This window comes from Chinchilla lanigera, unplaced genomic scaffold (genome assembly GCF_000276665.1).
Source record: "Chinchilla lanigera isolate Chin_1 unplaced genomic scaffold, ChiLan1.0 scaffold00082, whole genome shotgun sequence".
NCBI classification, from domain to species: Eukaryota; Metazoa; Chordata; class Mammalia; order Rodentia; family Chinchillidae; genus Chinchilla; species Chinchilla lanigera.
The window spans coordinates 543,201-566,757 of record NW_004955483.1 but is presented as its reverse complement, the minus strand read 5'-3'; the positions used below and the strand labels follow the sequence as shown (position 1 = coordinate 566,757).

The window sequence follows — 23,557 nt, the reverse complement described above, 5'->3', positions numbered from 1 at the left end:
TGTGAGTGACCATCTGAGTACTCCTGTAAACCCATAGAAGACTTAAATTCTTCTTCAAGAAAAACACAAAATCTTTTTTTTTTTTTTTTTTTTTGGTGTGTGGTGCCGGGGATTAAACCCAGGGCCTTGTATATCCAAGGCAAGAACTCTACCACTGAGCCACATCCCCAGCCCTCACAAAGTCTTTAGGTAAGTATTCTAAGATGTTAATCTCATCCTTTTTACTAGTTACTTTACCAGTTAAAGGAGAATGCAATTGCTTTCTAGTGTGAGCACAGGAATATGCAGAGTCACTGCAACAAACACCATGATAGATATGTGTCCTACCAGTTGTCAAATACATCAAGACTTCCTTGGTGGGTATCCCCACTTCAAGGAGATAATTAGAATGAGCTACAAGACTACATTGATGAAACACAAAAAAGGTCAATGGTTCATAGTTTAGCCCAGAATTACATGGTAACTGAGAGGCCTATAAATTACACCATTAATGACCATGGACGTAATTGAATTCTTTTCTAACAATGCCACTGAAGCCTCACTACACACTCTATTAGAACCACTACTAAAGAGTAAGTGTCCTATCATGAGAGGCAACAAAGATACAAAGATGGCTACTTTCAGATATGGGACAATTATATATAGTTAACTCCAACTGTAGGACAACTGAGTAAAAATGGCCCCCTTGTGTTGGGAACAACAACAACAACAAAAATCACTTGCCATTGGTCTAACTCACTAAATACTTGAAATACACTACCTTCCCCCAGTGTACACACACACACTAATTTTATAGGTTTAAGATTACTCTATAACAGGCTGGTTTAATCACCCTGGAATTATATGGCAACCCCTTAATGGCACTCACTGGTTCTGTGGAAACAATTTGTGGCCCTGGCTACTCCCTGGATGGATAGGGAGATGCATGCAGGGACTTGCATGTTTCAAAGAAGCAGTATCAGAAGTATCAAGCAATCTAAATACTTGTAGACATCGATGGTCTAGAAGTGTGTTTCACTGGCATGATCATTTGGCTTCTATCTTTGTCTCTTCCCTGGGATTAGAGGATGTCATATAACATACTGAGGCCTTGGCTAACTAGTCTTAACAGGCCTTAAATAATACCTCGACTGGTCTCTCTCCCCTAAATGAAAAAATACAATTAATGAGGCAAGCTGTCCTCCAAAATCAGATGGCATTAGACATTCTAACAGCAGCACAATGGGGTCCTTGTACACATGTAAAAGCTGAATGTTGTGTGTACATTCTTGATTCTTCTGCGAATATCTTGATGGCTATTCAAGATATTAAATGAAAGGTTAATGCTATGTCAGACTCTAAAATTCCCTAGACTTTTTTCTTACCTTCTTTGTAAGACATTATTACTGGCTCTTCCTGGTGGAAACATGTGTTGATTATACTTCATAAAAGTCTTGTTGATCTTATTATTTGGCCCATACATACTTAACTTTTTCTTTGGCTTTGTCTCCTCTAGACTTAAAGCTATATGCCTACCTGAGACAAGAATGCTTGGTATCTATTGAGGGCCTTTAGATAGATCCTCTGTGAAGTATCTCTGCCTGCCAATCCCAACCATGACCCGCTTCAACAAGATGTAGCTAGAACAGTAATTACACCTCGCCACCTCATGGGAGTTAGGGGTACCTCTTCAGAGGGGGGAATGCTACAGACAGCTGAGCTAGGTAAAGATATTATAGGCAGTCAGACAAGGAAGGAGGCAGACTCCCTTGAGGGAGTCAGTACACAAAATGAAAACACATTATAATTGTGTGTGCAAGCATCTTTGAAAGGCCAGACCTCAAGATAAGGACAAAATGACCAGGCCTACCTGCCTCTTTGAGAGATAAATAATAAATTAACATTAACATTATCACTCCTTTGGGTGGCCAGAATCCCCTGGTTGGTCTCTTCCTTTAAAAGGTCCCGGTTTTTTCCATGTACTTGTTAAGTGACCTGTCTCCCCATTGGATCAATATTACCTAAATGGCTAAACTTGTAATCTTATTGGTTGATCATAATTTTGTCCTACATTGTGCTCATCTCATAATTTTGTATCCACCTCATGATTTTGCTCTATGAAACTTACTCTGTAAAATGTGGTCCATAGCAACAAATTTTCCATGGCCCTTCCTATCTTATGAGCTATATCTGTCCCTCTTCGATAAATATTTTCTACTCTTAAATCTCTGTGGTTCTTTAGAACTTATTCTTCAATTTTGGAGAACACGAACTTAGCATACCTAACATCTAGCAGGTTGGGAGTTAAATTTATATCCCCAAATTCAATATAATTAACTGAAGCCATAGTCCTCTTGCAAAAGAGAACTTGCTCAAAAATGTATGTTCTAAATTGGTAAAATATATATTAATTTTTGCACACTTTGTTCAAAATTATTTACAGTTTTGTATATGGGCCTAAAAATCCTTAAGACATAACTAAGCCATAATTCTTGGTCTTAGGATTAGTAAATCGTGAGCTTTTCCCAAAATGGTCGTTCACATCAGTTTGCAAGAGGTGACTCTTAAGTATTTGTTTGACACATCTTTCTCATAAAACTAAGCTTGCCTCACAGGATTGTTGACTTTCTTCAATTAGTTTGGTCACTATGTTCTTTAGTTCAAGTCTAATATACAGACAGGACTTGCTTTGCTCTTAGTGCCTTGTTTTATTCTTGCTTAGAAATTTTGAAACTGTATCACAGTTTTCAGGTTTTAGCGTGCTGACTACAGAATAAGATTAAACTTGGCAGCTGACTCTAGATAAACTTAGCCTGAAGGCCCCTCTTTCTAAAACTCTGACCTTGTTCAAATTTGGCAAGGTGTTAAGACACTGATGTCAGTAGTCTGTCACACTTCTTCAATGTGGGACATGTTCTGACTGACGATCACCAGGGAAAGTTACCAGGGCCCCTGGGACAAGGCTGCAGATGGTAAGGTGGCAGTGCTTTCTGAGAAGGAGAAACACATGCACATGGGAGTGGGGGCCGAGGAGCTGTGAACATTGAAGTCATCTGTGTGACAACACTACTACAACGCGTAGATCTGCAAAGCTGATAAAAGGGGCTCCACACATGAATTTCTAAACATAAAAAAGCCCTTCCAACAGGTGTGATGGTTACATATCTCCTGACTTTGGTTTTATTTTCTATTTGACTTCACAATTTTTAGTGTGATGCTTTTTCAGGCTCAAGCATCAGATTCCCCTTTGCTTATACTCCGGTTACCACTGATGAAAGAAACACACCAATCCGACGTGAGCCAGCCAGCCAGGTGCTGGGACACTTCAAGGTCTGCAACATTGAGGGCTGAAATAATCAAGGAGGAATTCTAACCCACACTACATATATAAAAATGTAACAGTTACGTTTTTTCCTTTGGAAAGAAGTGTGTTCCTGAGGCCAGAGGCATAAACAGCTTCTGCCACTTCTCCTCAGATGAATAAACAAAATATACAGTTCTAAAATTAGGAGGCTTGGAGCCTTTCTACATAAAGGGAAAAATGGGAGCTAAAGATGGTTAAAAGTGGTAAAGCAAGTGTGGAGATTTGCATTATCTCTCTGTATTCCTCTCTGTTCTACTTACTATAAAAGAGTCTTGCCCACTTGTGCATGGAGAGGTGGTGACAGGCGAGTAGGCTCCTCCATTATTTAACAAATACCTTTGAATAAATCCATTTTCCTTTTTTCCCAAATATATGGTCTTCTTTGATTTGGTCACTGGCGAGGAGCTGAAACTGAGTCTATGAGCCTAAGTGGCAGATAGTGGTTTCTTAATTCTGTCCTACTGAGCAAACTTTTGTGCATTACTCTGTCTCTTTCCTCACCTATTTAATAATATTGGTCTTAGCATTCAGTGTGCTGACTGACTAACATGAGACCAATATACTGAAGCCCTGAGTCGAGGTTAGCAACTAATTAATTTTTGTTTTCTTTCTTTCTTTTTTTTAAAAACTCTGACTACAGGATAGTGCGTGCAGACAGGCATAGACGATCAAGCTTATAGTGTGTGCATTCAGGAAACATATTTGAACGGGGCTCTTATCTAAAATAGTTGCTTTTTGGTAGTGTTTGTCTCTTAATTGATTATTTAAAATACATTGGTTTACATTTATTTTCAATTTCTATTATTGGTGTTCACTTCAGCCATCTTATTTCCTTTTATCTAAAAAATAAATAGAGAGAGGGATGGTACTTCACACATACAAACCCAGCACACTGGGAATCTGAATCAAGGGGTTCACAATTTCAAGGTCAAAATGGACAGTTAAGCAGGATTTAGTATTGTCAGGTAACCAGCATAAACTCACACATATATTTTAAATGTTTCCCTGAATTTCAAGGAACAGCACAACTTCACCGAGATAGAAGTAAAATAGCTAAATCAAGAATATGCAGGCAGATTATTGTAGGTCCAAATTTTAATAGACCTCACAAATGCAAAGTACAGATGATACATTCTAATACATTTAATAATATTCATACAGTTGTATTTATATTTAGACTATTCATAAAACAGAAAATAGATGTTTCCAAAATAGACATGTTTTACAAAAATTCTGTCAGACCCTATGAAATAGTCCCTCATCTACAAAGCATAAATATGATCTTGATTGTAATAGTGAAAAATTAGAAACTGTACAGAATGTATAGCTTTACAAGTTATGCATGTTTTCTCTTCTCAGTGTAAGCTGGGAGACCTCAGTGTCACTAAACTGTGCTCCTCAACTGAACTCCATTCCCATTTTACCCTGGTGTTTTTGATGACAAATTCCTTCTTAAATAATCTCTTACTTCAAAAGTAAGTCATGAAATAAATTTGGAAGTATTTAGAATTCAGTGATAATTTAAGTATGTTATCAAAGTTTGAAATAAAAACTTTCAGTTAAAGGTTTAAAGAAATATATTTTGCAAAACACTTCATGAGAAAATTATAACCATTAATTAATAAAATACAAACCAATACGCTGGAAAAGATAAATAAGACAGGGAACAACAACAAATGGGTAACAGCAAAACTGACCAAAAAATTGGAAATATTTATGAAGATCATTGATACTTTAATTCCTAAGAAAGAGTCACTATATGGCCCAAGCTGGATATCCAATGCTAATCCTGTTACATCAGCCACTGTAACACTGGGATTATCTATGCATACCAATGTGCCTGCCTAATCAAGGATATTTTAAGTGAAAAGTACAATTAAATTATCTTAACAAAATGAAAATAGCAGACACACTCTTAGAAATATATAAAATTTCACACATGATATACAAATAAGGATTGTGGACAATCCAACAACTTGGCAAGCAACCAAAATGGCAATCAAAACAGATTCCTTCATAAGTTCATCCCCCAAAGGGATTATAGATGTTTCACTGAAACTTTAAGATAGTGATCAAGATGAGTTATGTATATATACCAATGTCACAATGAATATATTTGTTATGCATAGAAAATATATACTAACACAAACATTAAACTAAAAAGATGTCAATTTTTCTCCATAAAACATACAACCAGAGGAGATATCCTAAAGTATAAATATTGTAAACTCAGTCTTAAAGTAGACCTCTGGATTAAAATTTTAAATTCACTTTTAAGAATAAATGCTGTGTTCATATAATTCTGTACATTCTTGTAAGCAATAGCATAGCAGTTTACTATTGTCTTTTAAATTAATATTGTGTCTTTTAAAAAAAGAAGTTCCATCATCAGAACTCTAAATTACGGGTTTCCTGGAAAATGGCCAAGTGGTGAGTAGCAGAGAGAGTCATTCCAAGATTTGGTGTCCACACACTGGAATACAGAAATATGAGGAAGAGAAGGTGGGAAGTGGGTCCCTGGGACCCAGGAAGGATCTGAAGCAAGAAATGAAGCCCACAGGTTGAGTGAAGAGAAACTTCACCAAAAAAGGAGGCAAGTGGCAGTTTCTCCTTGAGCTCAAATTCACTTCATGGGAGGGGCACTTGAAACTGCAGGTGCACAGAAATAGCTGGTGACCCCAGAGACCTCCACAGAGAAGCATATAAGTGAGTGCTATGTGGATGCAGCTGACTGCTATGACTGATGAGTTGTCCAAGAAGGAGGTCCCACAAGAAGGGGCAATTGGCCAGGAGCCATCTTGGAAAGAGGGCCAACTGAGCTCAGGACCCTGCATAGATTTTAGATCCACTTAGTGGCTCTCAACCAAGCCTAAACCCCCAGGTGACACAGGGACTGATGTGGGCAGGGGGTGGTCTGGTTCTACCCTAGCACCCAGAGGCCACTTTGAACTTCAGTAGAAATAGGGGTGCAGGCTCACTGAAATTATTCTCTACCCTGCCAAGGAGCTGCTGCTGGTTTGCTGGAATTGATCACATAGATCTAGACTCTGCCCACATTGTCTACCAGCAGCAGCAGAGACTCACCCACTTTTTTTTCTTATTTTCGATTTTTTCTTTATTTCCTCTCTTGGTTTTTTTGGTTTGTTTTTGTTTCTTCCCTCATTGTTTGTTCTTCTTTATATGAGTATGAATAGGGTTGTTGTTGTTCTCTTCTTATTTTTATTTCTTCCTTCTTTCCCCCATCTTCTTCAGCAGTTTCCCAAAGTTTGTGATATCCTCCCTTGTCCTCCAGTCTTACATTAAATCTGTTGCTCTTCTTCTATTTCTCTATTCTTTTCCCCAACCCCTTTTAAATTTTCTCCCCTGAGGGTAAAATTACCATATTAAGGGCTTATTTACTGCCTACAATTTCCTGGTTTGTTATAGATTTTGTTATATAACCACGAATTTAGTTCATATGCATAAAGGTAGCAAATTAATAGCAACCTCAGTTTCTCATTTTCTAGGGTGTTTGGTGCTATTGTTATTGCTAATTGTACCACTTTAGCTAGGGTGACGTAATTGCTGTAACCAGTTGTTCTTCCTGGTATACCATTGCCTAAGGGTCATAAAAAATACTATAGAAGAGTGCCAAAGAAACATGTCTGGGCTAAGTAGGCAGCAGGTTCTTACCCCAATAAATCGAAGAGGTAGGATTGTGCAATACACTCAAAACCCAAAAGCCAGCAGCATCTGGAAGGCATCTCTGACAAGTAATCATTTCCTAAAGTTTCTAAATACTAGCAATAAAGCTATTTGCCATAGGCAATTTGTAAACATCAACCCAAGAACTAAGATTTAAAACATACAAAATGATAAGACACTTAAACAAGATGTAACCCCAGACTTCCAGCTCACCAAAGGCAAGCCCAGGAGGGACTGACATCAGACAATCTGACAACCACCTACCTGGCCTCTCTAAAGTGTAACAAAAAAGCAAATGAATAAAGCTCTACAAAAAATCAAATCAGAAATAATTTCTCAGATAATTACAGAGATGGTGACCATAATGAAAGACATGCTTAGTGACTCTAGAGGAGATACAGATTTTTAAAAAATGGGGGGAATTTAAGAAAATGATAGAAATCTTGAATGTCCACCATAGGAAACAGAATCCATAAAACAGATGCCAACAGATATCCTGGAGATTAAAAATTCCATTGAAAGTATATACATCAGAATGAGCCAGTGTATGGACAGAATTTCAGATATAAAAAACAAGATTGTGGCTAGCAATCAGAAAAAGAAAGATTCCTTAAAAATAGCAACAGACCATGAGAAATCAATCCAGCAGTTGCTAGATGATGTAAAGAATAAGGTAAGATTGACTGGAGTCAATGAAAAAGCAGAAGATATACAAATGACATAAAAAACTATTCATAGATGTCATGGCAGAAAACTTCCCTGGCAGGGAAAAAGAAGTCAACATACAGATAACTGAAGCATATAGAACCCCAATTAGTCATGATAAAAGCAAAAAACAAAAAACTACACCGAGGCACATAATAGTGAAGGTTCCACAAATTCAACATAAGAATAGAATATTAAAAGCTGTTAGACAAAAGAAATAAATCACCTATAAAAGAAAATCCATCAGAATTACAACAGACTTTTCAACACAAACTCTCAAATCAAAGAGAGCTTGGGATTAAGTACAGTCATCCTTCACTATATTATGATTTACTTATCATGGATTTACTGTATCACAGGTTTTTAAAAATATATATATATAATCTACATTGCAGAGTTTTTGCTGTATCGTGGGATTATGCAGTATATAGGTATTTATATAATATTTATGACTTTAATTATTTTTGCCTAAAAATTTAAAACAATATCAAAAAATATAAAAATGCTAATTCAAACATATATTAAGAAATTATTATTAAAGAATAAATTAAAGAACTAAATTAATATTAAAGAATATTAAATTGAAATAAAATACACTATGTATTTCATCAGCTGATAAATACTATACTGTACACAATGAAAATGCAGTACACCATTATCACTTGTGCAAATTTGCCAATGTGAGATTGTACATGGCACACTACTGGCTGATGGAATGGAAGGCCACCAACCACAGCACTATGTTCTGTATCCTGGGTGCTAACTGGCTCAGTGACCATAGAATTGGTCTGTTTGCTCTCCTGTACTGTGTTTATACATTCAGCACCTCTCCTTGTCCACTTCACATCAAGTACCCATATAGAATTTTACATGTTGTTAAAATTACATAGGTTTAAGAGTGTAGAAAGTGAGGGGCTGGGGATTTAGCTCAGCGGCAAAAGTGCCTGCCCGGCAAGCGCAAGGTCGTGAGTTCGGTTCCCGATACCGGAGAAAAACCAAAAAACCAAAAAAAAAAAGAGTGTAGAAAGTGTTTAAGAGCACATGAAGTGTTTATAAGAATGTGGGGGATGTTAATAAGAGAGTGGGAAAGGTTTATAGGAGTGTAGAAAGTGTTTATAAGGCCTTAAAATATATATAAACAGTAAAATAAATATAATGCTGCTACTTCCTGAATTTTCACCTATTGTGGAGGTCCTTGGAATGTAAGTCCCATGACAGGTGAGGGATTACTGTATTTCAAGCCATAAAAGAAAACAACATCTAACCCAGAGTGATGCACCCTTCAAAATTATCTTTCAAAACTGATGGAGAAATAAGACACATCCATGACAAACAGCACCTGAGGAAATTAATGAATACCAAACCAGCACTCCAAAAAGTTCTGAGGGACATTTTAGAAAGAGATAACAAGGATTACAATTCCATGAACCCCAGCAGAATGAATCCATCAAGCAAGGCAAACAAGTAAACACAGGGGGAAAAAAAGGAGCCAACAATGGGAAAACAACATGGCAAGGATAAGTCACCATATATCACTTATAAGCATCAACAGTACTGGTCTTAATTCTCCAATGAAAAGAAACAGACTGACAGAATGCATCAAGAAGCAAGATCCAACAATATGCTGCCTAAAAGAAACATATTTAATTAAAAAAGAAATTCATAGACTGAAAGTGAAAGGATGGAAAATAATACTTTTGATAGGAACCCAGAAAAAAGCAGGGGTACGATTCTATTTGCAAATAAAGTGAATTTCAAGCCAAGACTGATCAAGAGAGACAGAGAAGGTCACTATATCCTTGTAAAGGGAAAAATCCAAGAAGAAGAAATAACAATCATAAATATATAGGCACCAAATATCAGTGTACCCAACTATATAAAACAAATGAAAATTCAAATAAGCACTAATACAATTATAATGTGAGACCTCAATACTCCACTGTCACAAATACACCAATGACACACACAAAAAAACAATGAAATATTAGAACTGAACCAAATTTTTTAACAAATGGACTTAACAAATGTCTACAGAAGGGTTCCACCCCACAACATTTGAATACACATTCTTCTCAGGTGCACATGGGATGTTCTCTAAAACATACCACACATTAGTTCATGGAACATGCTTAAGTAAATGGAAAGGAACTAAAAATCATTCCATGCATATTATCAGACCATAGTGCAGTGAAATTGGAAATCAATGACAAAAGAAACCATAAGAACTTAAAAAACACTTGGAAATTAAATAACACCCTCCTAAACAACCAATGGGTCACAGATGAAATTGAAGAAGAAATTAGGTCATGAGTTTGATTCCAGGTACCAGGAAAAAAAAAAGAAGAAGAAGAAGAAATTAGACAGCTTCTACAATTAAATGATAATGCAAACAGAACACAGCACAACTTATGATATGTTATAAACAAAGAAAGCAGTCCTATGAGGGAAATTTAGAGTGGTGAATGCCCATATCAGAAAAACAGAGATAGCTCAAATAAACAACCTACTGTTGAGCCTCAAGCTTCTAGAAAAAGAAGAGCAAGACAAGCCCAATGCTTGTATGAGGGCCAAAATTATAAAGATCAGAGCAGAAATTAATGCAATGGAGACTCAGAAAATAATATAAAGCATCAATAAATCAATGACTTGGTTCTTTGAAAGATTAAATAAACAAACCCCTAGCCAACCTTAACAAAGCAAAAAAAGAAAAGACCTAAATCCATTCAGTTAGACATGAAAAGGGTGAAATCACAACAGAATCAGGAGATCCAGAGAAGATCAGGTACACCTACTTTGAGAACTTGTATTTAATAAGATGTAAAATGAAGAAGAAATGGACAGATTCCTAGGTACATATGAACTAACAAAGCTGAATCAAGAAGATGTAAAAATTATTTTAAAAAATCAGACAATGAAATTGAAGAAATAATTAAAAACCTACAAAGAAAAGCCCATGCCCTAACAGATTCACTACTAAATTCTACAAGAAATTTAGAGAATACCTAGTAGGAATACTTCTCACACTCTTTAGTGAAATTGAAAGGAAAGCCATACTCCCAAATTTATTCCTGGAAATAAGTATTATCCTGATACCAAAACCAGGAAAAGGGGTGCTGGGGATTTAGCTCAGCGGCACAGCACTGCCTGGCAAGCGAGAGGTCATGAGTTCAATTCCCAGTACTGGAAAAAAACAAAACAAAACAAAAACAAACAACAACAACAACAAAAAAAAAAAAACAGAAAAGGACCCAACCAAGAAAGAGAACTATAGGCCAATCTCCCTAAAGAACATAGATTCAAAAATCCTTAATAAGATACTGGCAGCTAGGAAGAGAACTATAGGCCAATCTCCCTAAAGAACATAGATTCAAAAATCCTTAATAAGATACTGGCAGCTAGGCGTGGTAGTGCACACCTATAATCTCAGCATTCAAAAGGCTGAGGTAGGAGGATCGATATGAGTTCAAGACTGGCCTATACTACTGGCCTCTGCTACAAAGTGAGTTTAGACCAGCCTGAACTGCATAGTGAGACCCTATCTCAAAAAGACAAAAAAAAAAAAAAAGATACTGGCAAACAGAATGCATCAAATCATGAAGATTATATACCATGACCAAGCAGGATTCATCCCAGGGATGTGTGGATGGTCCCACATGTGCAAATCAAAAAATGTAATGTACCATATTAACAGAGCCAAGTACAAAAACCCTATCATCTCAATAGATTCAGAAAAAGCTTTTCACAAAATCCAGCACTCATTCATGATAAAATAAAGTTACAGAAAATTAGAATAGAAGGTCTTTACCTTAATCTAATAAAATCTATGACAAACCCAGAGTCAATATTATACTAAATGGACAAAAACTGAAAGCTTTCACTCTAAAATCAGGAACAAGATAAGCATGGCCACTGTCACCACTCTTATTCAATATAGTTCTGAAAACATGAGCCAGAGCAATTAGATAAGGAAAAGAAATAAAAGGAATAAGGATAGTAAAGGAAGAAGTGAAATTATCATTATTTTTGGATGACATGACATTCTACATAGAATACCCCAAAAACTCCACCAAAAGACTTCTAGATTTAATAACCACATTTAATAACTGGATACAAAGTCAACATTTCAAAATTCATAGCCTTCCTGTACATAAATAACAAACTCACTAAGAGTAAATTAAGAAAACAACACCTTTTACAATAGCATTCAAAAAAAGTGGATTGCCTAGGATTCAATCTAACAAAGGAAGTAAAAGTCCTCTACAGTAAAAAATACAGTACTCTGAAAAAGGAGATTGAAGAGGAATATCAGAAAATGAAATGACAGCCCTTGCTTATGCTTAGGAAGGATGAATATAGAGAAAATGGCCATACTTCTAAAATTGGTATACAGATTTAATGCAATCCCAAGCAAAATTCCAACAGCATATCTCACAGAATTAGAGAAAACAATCCTAAAATTCATTTGAACCCAGAAGAGACGCAGAATAGCAAAGGCAATTCTGGGCAACTGAGGCAAAGCAGGGGGCATCATGATCTCAGACTTGAAATTATAAGACAAAGCTACTGTGATAAAACAAAACAAAACAATAGGTCTAGGAATCAATAGAACAGACCAGAAGATGCGGAAACCACTCCGGACATTCTTAGCCGCTTTATCTTTGACAAAAGTGACAAATACCTTCACTGGAAGAAAATAGCTGCTTTAATAAATGCCGCTGGAAAAATGAGCTTTCAACATACCAAAGATTAAAATGAGACCCATATCTTACACCATGCAGTAAACTAAAATCAAAACAGATTGAAGATCTAACTATTAAAACACTAAACACACATTAGAAACACTAAATGTGTTGGAAGATCGGATAGGTGGAACTCTGACATTGGTGTAGGCCAAGACTTTATGAACAAAACCCAGACTGCAAGGGAAATGTTACAAAGAATTCACAACTGGGATCTCATCTTATTAAAAAACTTTTGCACAGCAAGATAAACCACCAACAGAGTGAAGAGACAACCCACAGTGTGGAAAAAATGTTTGCCAGCTGTTCCTCAGACAAACAACTACCATCTAGAATATATAAAGAACTAAAAAAAAAAAAGAAAAAAGAACTTAAAGACACAATCCAAAAATGGGCATCTGAATTGAACAGACACTTCTCAAAGACACAGAAACAGCAAATAAATATATGAAAAATGTTGAACAGCATTGGTCATTTGAGAAATGCAAATTAAAATACTGAGATTGCATTTCACCCCAGAAAGAATGGCTATTATCAAGGAATCAACCAACAACAAATGCTGGTGGGGCTGCAGGTAAAAACTCTTTTTCACTGTTGGTGGGATGTAGACTGGTACAACCATTGTGGAAATTAGTGTGGAGTTTCCTCAAAAAACTAGGATTAGAGGCCCCATTCGACCCAGCTATTCCCCTTCTTGGAATCTTCCCAAAAGAATTAAAAGCATCGTACCACAGCCATATATGCACACCTGTATATATAGCGGCACAGTTTGAAATAGCTAAATCTTGGAAAGAGCTCAAATGCCCATCAACTGATGAATGGATAAAGAAGATGTGGGGGGGTTTGTTATACAGTGGAGTACTACTATTCCACAGAGGATAAGCTCAAGAGATTTCTAGCTAAAGGGACGCACTTTGAAGTCATACTCTGACATAAAACAAATCGGACACATATGTAAATACTGTACTATTTCTGTTGTGAGAAACTGAAAGTGTAAATAAGGACTAAAGTGTATAATAGATATTATGAAATAGGAAGAAATTGTCCAAATGGGAATGGGAGTTAGGGTAGGGGTAGCGGGAAAGGGAGGAAGGGAAAAGAAAAACAGTACGCTGAGAAAAGAAGGGAAAAATGGAAACAAAGCTTTTGTAAGTAGGAAGAGGAAAGGGGCTTGCAGGGAAGGTAGGGTAATAGGGGAAAAAAGAATCAAGTTATATCATGTACAGAAACAAATTCCCTATAATGAATGCAATCATTATGTATACCTAAAATGTATCAATAAACTTAATTTAAAATTAAAAAACTGAAGAAGATAAAAAACCTAAATGAAGAACAACAAAAAAAACACCCTAAGTGATAATATGAATCTTGGCATAAATATATTTTCTAAATCTGAAATTCTACTTGTAGGGAACCTCATTGGTCTCTTGTTGTACCCTGGAGAGAAACAGTGGTGGGTATGAGAAAAATAAAGGCAAGAGACAAGAGCTGGGTCAGGTGCAGTTACCTCTTAACTGATTAGCAAGAGGACTGACTTCAACAATAGGGGTGTTTATTTTATACTCTAGCAAAATTAGTATAAGAAAGAGAATGTTGCCTAGCGACTAAGGACTGTAATTGTCGAGGCAGGATGCCTTTATCAATACTGAGGTAGCTTGACTGCCTGAGGCACTCTGGCTCTGTCCTGCCCTCACACATATGACCAATATCCAGCTCCAGCGGCTCCCAACATTTATTAATTATTTCATAAGGGCCTCCAATTTAAAGGTAAAAGTGATTAACGAGATAAAGCACATAGAGTTTAAAACTAACACATAGACACTGGAGGCACTCTGCATGAATTATTTTAGGATCAGAAATAAGCCAAGTGTATCAGCTGCTTCCACTGTTCTTGTGCAGTGTTACAAGGCAAGAAAGACAAATGAGTGACATAATAATCGAAATGGAAGAGGAAAAAAATTACTGTCTAAAGATGACACAGTATACCCAGATGTAACATTTTACAATAATGACAAGAACACATATGCTGTTAGAGAAGATCAACTGGAAAATATTAGTATTGTTTATACTTTTACTACCCACTAAAGCTATGTCTGTATAGTATAAGAAAGCTACGTGATTCCCAGTCAGAAACCATACTATAAAGAAATAGCTTTCATTGACTGGGGATTGTAGTTCTGTGGCACAGTGCCTTACCTGGCAAGCATGAGGTCCTGAGTTCGATTCCCAATACCAAAAAAGAAAACAGTAACAAAAAACAACAAAAAAACCCCAGAAATATTTCAAATATTTTGTCTCAAAGTCAGTATGCACTTAAAAACTACAGAGAAACTAAAACATCACTTCTCTTTTTCCTTTTTTTTTTTTTTTTTTTTTTGGTGGAGACAGGGTCTTACTTTATAGTGCAGGCTGGCCTTGAACTCACTGTGTAGCCCAGGCTGGCCTCAAACTCTGAGCAATCCTCCTGCCTCAGCCTCCACAAGTGCTGGGATTACAGGCCTCTGCCACCAAAAGTGGTCCTGAAAAGTCTGTTCTGTAGATTTATTTAATAATTAGTTTTTAAATTGCTAGAAGTTAAAATAGAAAAAAAAAATGTTTTGTTAAAAACAGAAAAAAACTTCAAGAATGTACCTATGACGTGTGTATGATGGACATTTTAGGGAACAAACTGCTTTTTAAAATACATTTAAGGGGGCTGGAGAATTAGCTCAGCAGCACAGCGCCTGCTTGGCAAGTGCAAGATCGTGAGTTCGATTCCCGTAACCAGAAAAAAAAAAAAAAAAAAAACACCAACCTCCCCCCCCCAAAAAAAAGCCAAAAACATTTAATTAGTCAGGCATGGCAGCTTATGTGTGGAATCCCAGCACTCAGATGGCTGAGGCAGGAGTTCCAGTCAGTGAGACCTACATAGTGAGTTCAAGGCTAGCCTGCAATACAAACTGAGTTCCTGTTTCAAAAAAACTAAAAATACTTTTATTTTGAAGATTGAACTTACATCAGTTTCTTGCAAAAACGTCTAAAGTCAGCCTTGAGAGGAGATCACAGATGTTCCACTTGGCTGCTTTTCTAAATTTGTGCCAATTTTCACCTGACTAAACCCTCCTCACACATCACTGTACAGGAGGGATTTTATTAACACCTAGAAATGGTCATATCCTTCCAAACATTTATATATAGATCTTTATAAAAACTTATCAACAAATCCTTTAAAAAATGCAACTTGGAGCTGGGGGTATAGCTCAGTGGCAGAGTACCTGTCTGGTAAGCTTGAGATCCGGAGTTCATTCCCAGTTCCACCACCCCAAAAAAAGAAACAAATAACTGCAACTTATTCGTAGAGAAAAATACTACAAACAATTAAAGTTGGATAGCCAGGCACAGGGGAGAGGCCTGTAATCTCAGCCCTTGGAAGTCTGAAGCAGGAAGATCTCCATTAGTTCTTGGTCAGCCTGGACTACATAATGAAAACAAAGGACAGGACTATATTTTTCAAGTCCCATGTAAAAAAAAAGTAAAAAAACAGTTTCTCTTTCCATTTCTTGGGACACGCTAGAGAGTTACAGTCATTGAATTCTCAACATGAAACAACATATAGAGACACTAAATTTATAACAAATATCAAGAAATATTTTTGCTTTATTCTAAACTGAGATGTGATATGGCTGGCAACACAAATCAAGAGGAAGAGGTGATGGATCAGCCACTTAACAGGTGCACACTCATTGCAGATATCAAACAAGACTATAAATAAGAAATGGTAAACTACAGAAGTAGAAGAAAATGACATTGATCTAGGAGTGGAAAAAATGTCAGAAATAAATGTGTAAAGCCACAAATGTTCAGGAGACTTTGAAAAGACACGAAAACAGCAACAAGACTTCTCTTCAGCAAGGAAAATCCTATGCACTAGGAAATATGCTCCTGAGCATCTATGGAATTTTCTCAAATCTGCTTCTAGAGCAACAGGAAAGAGAATGCCTGATGTGTATTTATATCATTCACAGAACTGCTTTCCTGTAACACTGGAAGGCAAACAAGGTATCCTGATCCACAGGCTTGGTGAAGCGAGGAAGCACAGTGGCTAAAACCTCTGACATAGCCCGTGCAGTGGACACATCAGCTTCTGAATGGTATGGGACCCTGGGAGCGCAAAAAATACTCCAATACTTGGCCTCTCTATCTCTGCACACCAAACCCAAGCAGAATAAATAACTACACAAATAATGCCCAGTCGGTAATTGCACACTCTCTTCTTGTGTTCCCCACTGGCTGCCTTTCTGATACCACTAGAGTGAGAACCTACAAAAGGCTCCACTGCCTGCTGTGCTATGGATGAGTACACTGAGGGGGACTGTACAGACGTCACGCTAAGGGGTAACTTGAACTCAACTCTGTGAAGTATCTCAATTGTGCCCTTCCTTGTCCATAGGCCTTCCCCATGGGCTTTTCCAGGGTACTAAACTGACAGAGACGTCCAGTGGGGGCAGGTTCAGAACTCAGGGAATGGGGTTCAGAAATGGCAGCCTCCAATCACATATGGAACACACAACAAAGGTTCATGCTCACCTCTTTCCCCAGAGAGTAGTAACTTACTGTAAAGGAAAAAGAGCCCAAGTCATGGAGGAGATGGTGCTAGACAGATGTGCCCCTTAAGGATAAGGAAGGGAAAACAGGAAAAGCCAGAGGAGAAAGCCAAATAGTTTCACGCAGGGCTAGGGCAGTTAGAATGATTTGCCAAATCTTCATCAAATCAAGCTAGAAATGGAAATGTTTTCTATTCAGCATTGTACATGGTTGGTGTCCTGTGATTAAACTGCTCAGCCTTGGGTCATTTCATTGACATTTTCTATCCTGATTCTTTGTCGAGCTGAAGCAAGCCAGACAGTATGACCAGAGTGGTATACCTCTGTGTAATACAAAATATAAAAACAGCAAAATCAGACCAAACCAAGATAAAGTGAGAAAACATACTCAAAGTTGTGCACTTTTATCCAAATACTACTCATGTATCCCAGGTCAGGTTCTCCTGAAACCCACAGTAAGGCAGCGCTCAATGCAGGAATCTATCTCAGCAGTTTCATATTCGACAGAGAAACATTTAATAGCACTGATGGAATGCCACTTGAGTTACCATCGGAAAATATCTCCCTCAACCCAAAGTCAGTTGAGAATGAAAGTTACTGAAAATGCTCTGAATAAACGTAATCTAGCAAACATGATTATTACCCCTTGCCTCCTTTAAAACAGCTCAACACAGTTATATTGACCCATAATTGAGATAATTTATGTAACACATAGCCTATTTCATAACAAAATACTAACTACTATTTGGACTTTATTGAACATGGTGCACTGGAAATCACTGGCTGTTTTCAAGTTGTTTCCTATTGCTGACAGAGCAGTGACTCAGAGCTGCTGTGTAGAGTCTTGAGCAAGTATTGGAGCACATGACACTAGTGTGCAAACAGCATGAAATTCAAACATTACAGTACATTTTCCACTGAATGCTCATCACTTTTCTTTTATACATCATTACTGGAGATTGAAATCAAGGCCTTGTGCATGTTACACTTGTTACTTTAGATTGGACACACAGCCCCAAGATGTTTACTTTATGTTGTAGTGGACTTTGCTCCACTGTCCAGACTGACCTTGGTATGGCACCTCCTGCCTCAACATCCCAAGTAGCTGGCATGCAAGTTGGGCACCACCATGCCTCACTGAAATTTCATTTGCCAAACACTGTAATGCTGGTTGACAGAGATGATTAAAAACAAAACAAAATACAACAAAACACAGTGATGATAAAGGAGTCCATCTTAGCAACTGTCATCTCAGCACTCCAGGATGCTGAGAAAAGATCAAAAGTTCAACCACTGTAAACCAGGTATGGTGGCGCATTTCTGTAATTCCCAGCACTCAGGATTGCCACTGGGCAAAAGGATTGCCCCTTGTTGGAGGCCAGCTTGGGTTATATAGTGAGGTCAAGGCCATCCTAAAATACATAGCAAAACCTGGTCTAAAAAAACAAAAAACAAACACAAACAAATAAAAGGTTCGGGGGCTGGGAATTTAGCTCAGCAGCAAAGCGCCTGCCTGGCAAGCACAAGGTCGTGAGTTCGGTTCCGGGTACCGGAGAAAAACCAAAAAAATAAACGGTTCACCGCAGCCTGGACAACACAGTGAGACCCAGTCTCAAATTAAAGAAAGAAAACTTATTGCAAAGTATAGGAGAAAAAAAGCATGGGGAATCTACTTCAGAGCAGAAGTGCTGAGTTCAACCTTCTGTGTGACACAAACATCCACAACTTGAAATATTTGTATCCTGGATAAATCCCTTCCCATCACACTTAGCTAATAATACTTACCCATTTTAAAACCAGACAAGGCCAGACACTTTCCCAATTTTCAGTTTTCCTCAAAAATGTTTAGGGCTTGGCATGTTTGAGCATACCTCTAATATTACCCCTTGGGAGGTTGAGGCAGGAAGATCATGATGAGTTTGAGGCCAGCCTGACCTAACTAAATAGCATGACTGTTTCAATAAACCAAAGCCAAAAAGAATGAACAAAGAAACAAAACCAATCTCAGCACTTAAGAGGCTGAAGCAGGAGGATTGCTGTGAGTTCAGGTCTGCCTGGACTACATAGTGAGTTCAACGTCTGCCTGGGCTACATAGGCAGACCTATTTCAAAAAACAAAAACAAACATACAAACAAATAAAAAAGAACAGACAGCTCCTTCAGGTAGTAGTCCTTATCTGGAACACATTCCTCTGCCTTCCCTAATACAGTAACACCTGCTCCATGCTCCCCGGTATTCTAAACTCTGTGGAAAAGCCTCACTTAAAGGGTCTGTTACTTGATAGCCCACCTAAAAAATTAATTAAGATGATTCTTTTTTACATTGTTGTGTATAAGACACAGGAGCTCACCTCAGGCTCACCAAGGGCTCCACCACCAAGTCTCATCACCAGCAATGTTAAACCTTTCAAGGGATTCGCATGGCATTTATAATCACCAATCACGAGTGTGGCAATGTGGGCACATTTTAGAAACTTAGGAATTCACTCTCATCACGAAGGAGCATTGGCCCGAGGAGGCCAGGTGTGAGTTTGAGAGCACGTATCACAGAGCTTTATAAAATTCGTGTCCACTGGGTCTGCTGGTGGGAGGAATGACAGCAGGGAAGCCACACATCACAGCTCCCCAGCTCGGACCTCCCACAACAGGGTCTCCCCACAACTCCCACTGTCTGTCCCTACCTGAGACCGCACTAATGGCCGACAGCGTGGCCGAAGGAAAACACGGTGTTGAGTAACCAAAATGTACCTGCCTGAGCCAGGGCAGGAGGGACTCATGGTACACAGCGCTAGAGCCCGGGGGACTCAGGCAGAGCTCGCAGGGCGGCTCCAGCCCTCCACTGCTGTTCCGACCTCTTCCCTCCGGACCTCAGCCCCCGCCATCTCGAGCCCCCGCCATCCCACAATATCGCCATTGCGTGGCTTCAGGGTCTCCCACGGGCCTTCTCCATAGTCTGTAGCCGGTAGAACCCCTAAAGCGAGCAAGTTAAGCAGCTGGGCGGACTCTGAGCAGGGGGCTCAGGATTCGGACTTTGGCGCTGGGAAACAGAACCCTCCTCCTTTGGCCACCTGATTGGACAGCCCTACCGCCCGCCCCTCAACGCTGATTTGCTGCTACTACTCGGCCTGCCCTCTAAACTGAGATTGACAAGAGAAGAGAATCCCTACCAGTGTAAATAGAGCTCAAAAACTAGATTGTAACCTAGAGACTTCAAGAATAGTTTCTCTCCCAAGATGCACATTGGCCCTAGCCTTGGTTTAAGCAGTATTATTCCTGGATTTGCAGAGACACCTCTGCTTTTTTTCTTATGGCAAGCGTCTCGCTGTGTACTTCAGTCTACTTTAGATCTCAGTATATAGCCTAGGCTGGCCTTGAACTCTGCCATCCTCCTAAATCAGCCTTCCCTGGTCTGGGTTTGCTGGCGTGTACCACCACGCCTAACTCCTCCTGTCTTTTTAGTAGACTCACAGGGCTCTTGCTGTGTGTTTTTCCTCAAAATGGAAACACAAATGTACTAAAACAGTTTCAGAGTTAAAACACCATGCAGAAATCACTTTGAGAAGACATCATGAATTCAGGCAAGGCCCAAACACAATGAACAGATGGAGGGCCTGATGCAGTGAGAGGTAAAAATTTGCAATAAGGTTGTTGGCTTCATGGACAAGACTTCCTCACACTGTATCTCTCAATTAACTCTTTTTTTTTAATTAACTCATTTTAATCAAAGTAAATATATGTATGTATGTGTATCTATATATATACATATATATATCAGAAAGGCAATATAATAATTGAATAAATGCATTTCATGGAGTTGACTCAAGGAAACTTGTAGACTTCAGACCATCTCTAAGGCTGCTGTTCCTCCAGTTCCCTTTGCCCAAGTTGAAACTCTTCCTCTTTCAACACACAACTAATCCTAGAAGAAAAATATTTCCTGGATTCATGAGATACTCTCGATTAATATCTCCTTTTGATGGAGAGGTGGGTAGAATACTAGTGAAGCACTTTCTGGTATGCCTGATGGAGTCTGTGTGACAAGAGGGACCAGATCTTCTTCCTCCCACTTCTTCTCTGCCACTTCTTTTGCTCTGTGCTTCCTGGTTCTTATATTCTGGTTACCTTTCTTTATTCATTTCCTTCCACTCTGATATTTCCCTTCTGAGTCAAATCATAACTGACCTCAGCCTCTGAATCCCTGAGCTAAAACATGTCTTTTACTCTTAAGTTCTGAATGTCAGGTATTTTGTGCCTACACTAAGAAACTAACAAAATTAATAGATGTGTGAGGAAAATAAATTGCCAGATGTATCAAACTTTTCTTCAAAACACTGTACAAGTGAGTTTTCTCTGTGACTCCTCTTCGATGATAATCTGTATATGAACTTATTTCAGTGTGACTCCAGCAACACTTTGCGTACAAAATCACTTTCTAGGGAAAGCCACATGGTAGCCAGTGAGAACCTGTGAAAGGACAAATCCCTCAACACCATTTTCACATGTTCATCTGCTTTCCACTGCTCCGCACCTGTGGCTGTCAACACTGCTCCTGGAGCTGTTCTGAGCAGAGAGAAGCAACACACCAAAGGTGTCTGCAGGCCAGGATGCCTTGAGGGGATGCTCATGCCTTTCCTCTTAGACTCAAGGTACATTTCAGCTTCGAGTCATTGGATTTATGACTCTCCTCCCCACTACAGTTTGTTCCCGTGTTTATACTAACAGTGATGGGTTATGTGACATAATATACTCAATTCAAGTCTTTTAATTTAAACCAGGAGAGTCCCTTGTTTTCCCTCCGTGATTATTAACAATTAGATAAAGCCAGTTCTAACACATTGGGTCTGCATTTAAAACATGTAGGAAGTTCTCTTTATTGAAAAGCCAAAATGCCTTGAAACTTATTTCCGTATGCAGAAGATATGGGAAAAACCTAATCAAATGTAAGTTTTCCACTCTTTTCTGTGTATTGATAGTTCCTTTCGGCATTTCAGTTGAACCTTGTCATTAGATGCTCTGTGCCTAGGGATTTACATACTCTATTGACCTTTTAGAACAATCTCTTTATTCTCACACAGTACAATAGATCCACTTAATTGTTTCTCTAGTCTAACCCTGACCATTTTAATGGGAACCCATGGAACTTTTAATCTTCTGGAGGCTCAGTCACATTCTGTTATTTCGATTTTTTTCTTTGTTTGTTTTTCAAAACAGTGTGTGACTATGTAGTTCCAAGTGACCTTGAACTCACTGTGTATCCTAGGCTGGCCTCCAACTGATGTTGATCCTCCTGCCTCAGTCTCCCAAGTGCTGAGATCACAGGCATGGACCACCATGCCAGACTTATTTCAACTGTTTATTTAAAATTGTGTTACACTACTTATAGTGATATTTTGGGCAAATTCTAGGGACAAATTTATTGTGTCTATTCTGCACAGCCTGAAAAACTATGAGAACACAATTAGAATATTACATACCTGAATTCTAATACAAGTTGTTCCGAGGCTCTTGGAAATTTTAAAGTGAAAACTCTTCTCTTTGTAGCATAGTGACACTGCTTGGGGAATTGTTAATCGTTTCTTGGTTGGGAATTATCCGAAATCCAGAAAACCAAAGAATGCTTAAAAGATAGACAATGTGAAAAATATTTTTATTTGTAATTGATGAGTGGGATGAAAAATTAAGCCCCACCTATGGGACCTGTGGAAAGAGGAAATTGTCTTGATAATTAGCTGATAATCAAAATCTAATAAGCTAATAAATCCTGTCAATATATAAGAATATTATTTCCTTGTAATAAAAGCTATCATTTTCATTACATAATTTTTTGGTCTTTCTGAGACACGGTTTCACTATGCAGTTCAGGCTGGCCTTGAACCCACTTTCTAGTCCAGGCTCACTCAAGCTCAGGGTAATCTACCTGCCTCAGCCTCCTGAGTGCTCGGGTTACAGGTGTGCACCGCCACACCTTGGCTACTACGGTGTATTTTTATTGTTATTCCCTGTTTGGTTGGTCCAAACTTGGTCTGCAGTGCCTGTATGTACCCCTACCCTTCTTTTTCATTTTTCCTACCTCTAGTAAATGTGAAACTTTGCCATTATTTTTTGTTTCATTCAATGAATTTACTTGTCTGGACCAAAAAGGAAATTGGACTCCAGATGCCATAAGAGTGGGGATTTACTCCATACATTTGTGTGAATGCTGTCTGTACACACAGACAGGCACACTCCAGTTGAGAAGCCTGCGCTTTTATTCCTAACTTGCAGGAGTCCTCCCCCCATCTCTCATGGCCTGGGATCTGGGGTTCAGTCTATCCTAAGCAATCTATCTCAGCCCACACCTCTTATTTTGCTTTTCTCTCTTCTCCTTCTTGCCCCTCCCTCGCTCCGCATTTCTCTTTGTAGTTATTTTTTTTTACTTCCAGAACAGTAATTTGAGAAGGCTAGTTTAGCACTTATCTCTTACCCCAGAACCTTATCTCTGGTGTGAGTCTTTTTACAGCCTG

The 23,557-nt window shown here is 38.4% G+C and overlaps 1 protein-coding gene across 2 annotated transcripts in view; it reads right to left on the bottom strand.

Annotated features, from left to right (window-relative positions):
- LOC102003656 (zinc finger protein 878-like) overlaps nt 1–23,557 on the bottom strand; it is a 31,731-nt gene that overhangs the window by 5,113 nt on the left and 3,061 nt on the right. Inside the window, exon 2 of one of the 2 annotated variants that reach the window (XM_013503797.1) lies at nt 22,529–22,671. The gene's annotated coding sequence lies outside the window, so the exon portion shown is untranslated. Of the gene's footprint in view, nt 1–22,528; nt 22,821–23,557 lie in introns of those variants that run through there. The other variant, XM_013503796.1, reaches the window with a different exon arrangement.